Consider the following 7,198-nt stretch of genomic DNA (forward strand, 5'->3'; position numbering starts at 1 on the left):
CCTCACAGCTACAGATGAGGATGTTCACTTTGCCTTGTATAACTCACATCTGTATTGAGACCAGAGACAGTCTTGAACTGAGAGGTGAGTAAGCACTGAGTGTGGGTGTGATCAGATGCTGTGCTTTTGACCTTAAGTATGCCTAGATTCACCCACTTCAAGTAGAACTTGATGGGAATGATAGCAACCTTTTACTCTCCTGCAGTAAAAAGTATCAAAGCATTCGAAACCCATCCATCTAGAACAAGTTGTTTAGGGAAATCTGAGAACTTGAGACCTTTAGGTTACTTCCTGTATAAGATTTTATCTGTTGGTGAAATTGATTTAGAAATAATATTTTCTGTAGCAAATGTGAGAATTTATGTGACTAAGCCATGCGATCTCTTGTAGCATCCAGCAAAAACAATTGGCATGATACCTCAAATACCTCAAGGCCGTTTGGAGGCCTTTTTTAAACCTACCCCTTTTTTGTTGTTTTTTAAAACCTGCAACTAATTTAATGTCATTAATATTGTAACTGGAGTGTTAAAAATGGACTCCTGAGTACTACAGTGAAAGTGCTGATGGAACTTCTGCTGCAAATGTACTGGGTGGGTTTGATCTCAGCTGTTCTGGAGCTTTGAGATGACATGGCTCCAAGTTCACTGGGTATTTCCTTCAGTCTCACGGATGGTCCCTGCTTTCAATTACTCATGCTCTGTTGTACAGACATGTTAACAGATGAGTTGCACAAGAACAACAGAAAGTTTCAGATTTTAGATCATTTGCCAGGTGAGATTTCAGTAAGATTTTACAAGGACATAACACATGAAAAAGTCATCCTGTGCATTATCATTGCTCTTAATTAGAGCAACACCCATATGTGCCCCACCCCAGGTGGGATTACAGTTGTTTGGGACTGTGAACACAGAAAGATGGTGCCACACATTGGATTTGTGAGTTCAGTGTACGACAAAAAGAGTAGAGAAAAGGAAATATTATCCTCAATGTTCATAAATCACACAAATAAAAGATCTTGTTCAGGTTGGTATTTAATGTTTAGCTGTGTTTGCCACATTTTCTTTTGAATTTACTTGGTCTTAACACATAGTACTAGAAAAATAGGCCTTGCCCAGGATCTGACTGGAGGCCCCTGATGGAGGTGGGAACTAGAGTGTCATCAGGCACTATTCAGTTGCTACCCAATACTTTAACTGCAGAAACCCAGTAGTGATGGATATTATGCTATCCTCAACTTAATGATGGCAAACCAGAGTCAGATGAAAACCTTCCTCTCAAAAACTGCACATCTGTTTCACTTGAGAGAAACAGATGATCCATGTGTGACTGATATGGCATGTTTATGGCACACTGTAGAGTGTGTCTCATGCTGTTCAGTGACGTTCACCAGTACGTGTAATAGTAGCACATTCATTGCCATACAGTCTTTAATAAACACTATAATGCTCTTGGTTTATTTCTTTTATTCTTTCTGTGATCAGAATAGTTTGGGGTAAGCAAAATACAAGGAAAAAACATGCTTAGGAAATTGTCCACTGGTTAATAAAATTATTGAGTTCTGTTTCCTGAACATACTGCTTCCCTTCAGAGAAACTTGTTTTCCCAAGGAACCAGAAGGAAAATGTGCTTTCTGGTTTTATTCTCTTTGATGTTTCTGTGATGACATTTTAGTGATAAGAGAATTTTTTTTCCTGAGTGTACACTGGTTTGTCTGCACAATTGAAAGATACCATCTATGTATTGTCTCCTTCGGTGATCTTGGGGTACCAGAAGAGCACTAGGGCTGACACAGCATCACTGATAAGATGAGGATGTGTTATAATTTCCCTATGGGAATCATCTGTAGTAGCAAAGTCAAAGTGGAAAGTAATATGAAAGGATACTGGCTTTGGGTTTAGAGACTCCAGTTCGACCTTCATGTGTTCTCTTCCGGAGTTCCAGAAGCGTCATTAACCTTCCGTTTAACTGTTTGCTGGGTGCAAGAGCCAGGCCTTTTCTCCTTAAATATTGCCACTGAGTAACTGGGATGTTAGTCAACATATTGCCTCTTAAGGCACATATGCATTACCCAAGTCTCTCCTTTTTCCTGAAATCTGTTGGTCTTGTTTGAAGCCAAGTGATGTATCCTGACGCATGAAGTACGCTGTGCACTGTCTGCAGATTCTCTCGCCTGGGGCAGGAGGGTGGGGTGTTTTTGTGTGCCTAACCACCAACTGCTGCAGAAATTTTTAAAATCCTACCCACTTCAGCATGAGCTTAGGGCTGTGTTTTTGCTGGCTGCTCTTCACTGCTTGTAAAACTGTTCTGACTTGCTTATAGCCATGTAAATATATCAAGAGAAGGGCTTCACAGACCAGATTCCTGGAGAAAAGCCGGTTTAGTGCAACCTGTCCTTGAGAGATTGATTTACTCTCATGATGGTGAAAATGTCCAGTAACTAACAGTGAAGCCTCTGGAGTAACATCTGCATAAAGCTAAAGCAAAAGTAAAATTTTGTTGCCTTTTCTGCTTTACATCTGGGGCTTGCTTAGACTACCCCTTATTTTTCACTTCAATTTTCAACGTACCTGTCTTGAAAAGAAAAACTGCCTGGATTTATTTGTAGGTGAGGGGCACTGCAATTCGGCATTACAAAAGATAATGTAAGAGGCAGGCGAGATGGGCGTCCTAGTTCTCACTACTGCATGTAGGAATAACCAAGTGGGTGAGGCACAATGCTTGTAAAAGGGGGCAGCACACAATTGCCTCTCATTTTTGTGTCTGTTTATGGCATTTTCTCCAGCATAACAAGCCAAAGATTACAGTTTGAATCCTTTACGAGACTGTAGCAGATAAAGGAAGCAATAAACAGACCTTCAGTGTTCTTGCCTTTGCTGGAGAACTGGTTGATCGTTATTTTAAGAAAATTCAAGCCTTGCCCAAACTAGTCCCAGGTACATCTTGTCATCTGTGAAGGTCTGAGCATATTTTTGTCATAAAAGTATTTGAATTGTTGTGGAGTTTGGAGAGTCATTTCATTTTCTCACATACTTAATGTAAGAGTTCAGACCATGCTGTGTGCATGTAACTCTTGGGTTGCTCACATCTGTGCTACTGCAACTGGTGAAAGTGAAAAAGCAGACACGGTTTATTTGCAAGTGCAGATGAGCTGGTTTGGGAGCAGTTACCCATAGACTGGAGGCCCTGTGTGGACCCAGTGGATTAAACTGGTGTACCAAACAAGCCATCTAGTAAGCAGGTGAGCACAGATGGAGATGCACATCTCTCCTTCTTCCTGGACTCCTGGAGATTTCATTGTTGCTCTGAGTGCAGGCATGAGTGATCAGTGTCCATCACTATCATCACTTCAGAAGCACCACTGGTTTCTGTTTTGTTTTAGAACAAATAACCATTCTACTGAGCACACCTCCTTCCCTACCAAACTGCATCAGCAGCAGGCAGGGTTTAAAAATACACTTCCTCCCTGTTATTAAGAAGCAAATTAGATCATTTACCTGGGGCTAGAGAAAGCTTTATAAAGTAAAAATTTAGAAGTCTTTACCTAGGATGAAATACAAAAGTGTTTGTTGGAGTTTTCCCTCTCTGGATACTGCTGAGAATAAAGTCATGTCTAGAGGGCTGAGATTTCAATATGGACACGTTGTCAGGCACTGACTGCCCCTGTGTTGCAAATCAGGCTCTCAGTTTAGTACACTGATATGAGAGCTGGCTTAAAGCTCTTTCCTGTTTTCCGTACTGTTAGTAGCACTTTAAATGTGTATAATTGTTGTGATATGGGGGATATGTCTGTGTATTAACCACACAAACAAATCACATGTCTAAGGACAGCTGCCTCAGGTTGGCAATTCACCAAAAATTATGAACAGATATGAAATTTGGCACTTTTTAATGCAGAGGTTGAAGTAAGTTCTTTAAAAGTCAAAGTAGTTAAGGTACTCACAGACAATAGGAACTCAGTAAATACTCGCCTATCACCCCTCCTCCCAAAATGCTCAGCTGTAGGGAAGACAGTAAGAATGTCTTCTGTGCCATTTCCTTTAGCAAGTAAAATGTGCAGTGAAATTTTTTTGATTTCTCCTTTCTTGAGTAAAGTGCACTCTTTAGGCTCATTTAAAAATAATTTTTTCAATGTTTATGAGCTGTATTGCTTTTGTTGCTATTTTTTCTAAAGTAATTTCAATGCAAATTTTCTTTTCATCTTCCTGTTTGAAATAACTCTGAGTCTCTTTGTCTGCACAGGCATAAAAAAAGCTTTACTGATAAGTGTGTGATATTTTCTTAAGACCTTAGTGAGTTCAAGTGATTACTCTTATTTTTACTGTTGTTGTGTTCTCTTCCTGCAGGAGCCCTTGTGACATTTGAAGTCATTGAGAAAGTTCCTCCTGAACTGAAGGGAAACAGAGCTATGCTGATGGAAGTTAGTGGAAGTGTGACATATGGAGTGAACTAATGGTATGATTTCATGTGGTGCTGAGATACTGAAATTGCAGCTGGCTGCATTAGTATAAGTGTTTCACACTGTGAGAAGGCAACCAGTCCCCCTCTGAACACATTAGGAAACTGTATTTTGGGTGAAGAACATTTGTCTTAAGTGGAGTACAGGAACTCTGAGATGATGCCAAGTGAACCAAGTTAGCAAATGCCACCTGCTTTAGCTGGGGACGCTTTCCCATCAGTAGCACATGTAACTCTGAGTCTGTGTCCTGGCCACAGTGACCTCCATCACACATATCAGTAGTCACTGAACATGCTGTCTTTGTCACCAACCTCTGGTGACAGCCGTGCCACACCATTTCACGTGATCCTTCGGTAGCTCCCAGTTCATTCTGAAAATGTTAGTCTGGTTTTGATGTTTTAAAGTTTAGTGTGTTTTTTCCTTGAGTTAATTACAAGCATTTCATGGGTAACATGCCAGAATAAGCTATTTCATCATTGTTAAATGTGTGGTGGTAACTCAACACATGGGTATGCACTGACAAGTTTTCTCTTGAAAGACTTCTCAGGAGTTAGATCAGAAGACAGATCACCGTGAAATTTTAGATTGCACATAACTTGCCTCTTCTTGAGGCTGTGAAAACAGGCATGAGTAGCCTTAAAACTGTCCCCACTGATGTCTGGATGGGAAGTCCTATATGGGATTGATTTTTCTAGGATCAATAATGCACGTGTGGGTGTGGCATGCGGGTGCGAAGACTAATCAAGACTAATCATCTACTCTGTGCAGTTTTCTCTGTTTGGTGACATCTTTCTTCTCTATTTCAGTGAGGAATTCTGGGTCAGAAGTTTTTTTCCGTAAAGCAGGATTCTCACTATCTGAAATCAAGCCTAGAAGCTGTTAAACTCTCTGTGGTTTAACACTTCCTCGTCCTAAGATTTTCTCTCAAGCTTAGAGTCATGCTTTCTCACAAATAGCACTATAATGCAAGAACTGCTATTACTTGGCCCTGTGAATTAGTGTGCCTAGCTGTAACTGCTGATTTTGTAAAGATCTGTTTAACAAAATAAAACAGGGAAAACCAAACTCAACCAACCAACCAACCCCCCAAAAAACCAAAGAAACAACCAAAAAACCAACAAAAAAAATCCAAAAACCAAAGCAAACCAACAACAAAAGCCAAAAACAACCCCCCCCCCAAAAAAAAAACAACAAACAAACAAACAAAAAAGGCAAAAAGCAGAGGTGGGAAACAGCAAAGAAGAGTTTTATTTCTCCAAAGAGAATGTTTGTTCCAGTAACTCTTACTGAAAGGTTTTGGTGTTTTGCTGTTGCCTTCTCAAGGTGTTTCAGGTTCCACTTAGAACAAATAAACAGCTCTCCTCACCATCTTCAGCTTCTCAGGTACACTATGGACGCATCTTGCAGGTGAGAAGGACAAATACATCTCAAAAGCCAACACTGGTGAGATGCTGAAATCTGATGCTGGCACAGTCCCTGCATAGCACTGCCAGGAAAACTGCAAATGAAGATATTGCCCTTTCTGCTCAGTACCACAGGCAGATCTCATCAACTCTGCCAGTGTCATTATTCCATTTTTATTCATTTTTATTATTCATTACTGACTTGTAATTGTCAAGCCTGCAGTCTTATTTTGACACCATACAATCAACCTGAGGTACAGCTCTCTGAAGAGTCCACCAGGCACCAGAGAAGTTGAGAGGGCCTCAAGAAGCGAAGGAATTCATACATTTTCCTTTTATTTTACACTTAAGTTCACCAAAGACCAATTGCCATGCATACTGCCAAACCTCAGAAACAAGGCAGAGGGGTGAAGTCATTCACTGATGCACTTTCAAGTCTCGGGTGTGCCACCAGAAGCACAGGAGCAATACCAGTGAGGAATAACAAAATAGTAAGCACATGGCTCAAATATATATATAGATATCTTACAAAGAAATCTTTTCATAAGTAAACCTGTGTGCAAGAAGTGTCCCCACAGATACCATGGAGAAGCTGCAAAAATTTAGCATCCAAATGTGAAGGATCAAACCCCACACACTGAAGTTACCATGATAAACTCAGCTAAGAATTATTGCATATAAGAATTATTGTTGCAATATTTATTTTTGAAATGGCAAAACCACATGGGCCAATTTCATCTTTAGCTTAGCTGATTGCTTGGGAATTGATGATTTTATACCAACAACTAATTTTGTCTAATTAATTTGTAAGAATTTTATTCACCTGCATAATTTGGGTAGAGGAAAGGGATAAGATTGAATGCTCAAGTGGTTTCTTTGTGGAAAGAAACTATGTGGGACATGCAGCCTTCTTCAGTGTTTTGGCCTATTAAAGCCATTACCAGAATGAATGCAGCTGCACTCTAAGATTCTCTTTACTTTTATGTCCCACAGGTGCACCATGTTCATACTGATGCTGTAAGTGATTAAACTGTGACTTCATGTTCATCAGCTGAGGTGGAGAAATCTCAAGAGATGGTCACCAAATCGGGAAGCTCTTTCACGAAGAGGTTGGTTTGTGTTCAGATTATTAGAATATATTCTATGCATAAATGTTGAATGAGTTTTCCCACTGATGTTTTTAAAATGCAGATCCTAGATAAAGTGTTAAAAAATGCATTGAAGGGACACTTGTAGCACATTCTTTCTAATTCTTTAAAGTACTGTTCCCATTTGCCCCTAACAGTTCCTGAATACTTGACATAGACACATTCTATGAATATTGCATGTTCACACATGT

General features: G+C 39.9%; 1 long non-coding RNA gene across 1 annotated transcript; it reads left to right on the forward strand.

The window, feature by feature from the left end:
- LOC139676004 (uncharacterized) lies at nucleotides 1-6,924 on the forward strand. Its single transcript, XR_011698576.1, has 3 exons — nucleotides 1-84; nucleotides 4,344-4,452; nucleotides 6,853-6,924. It is a non-coding gene; the product is annotated as an uncharacterized lncRNA (long non-coding RNA).
- Nucleotides 6,925-7,198: the final 274 nt, after the last annotated feature.

This window comes from Pithys albifrons, chromosome 9, assembly GCF_047495875.1.
Source record: "Pithys albifrons albifrons isolate INPA30051 chromosome 9, PitAlb_v1, whole genome shotgun sequence".
In the NCBI taxonomy this organism is placed as follows: domain Eukaryota; kingdom Metazoa; phylum Chordata; class Aves; order Passeriformes; family Thamnophilidae; genus Pithys; species Pithys albifrons.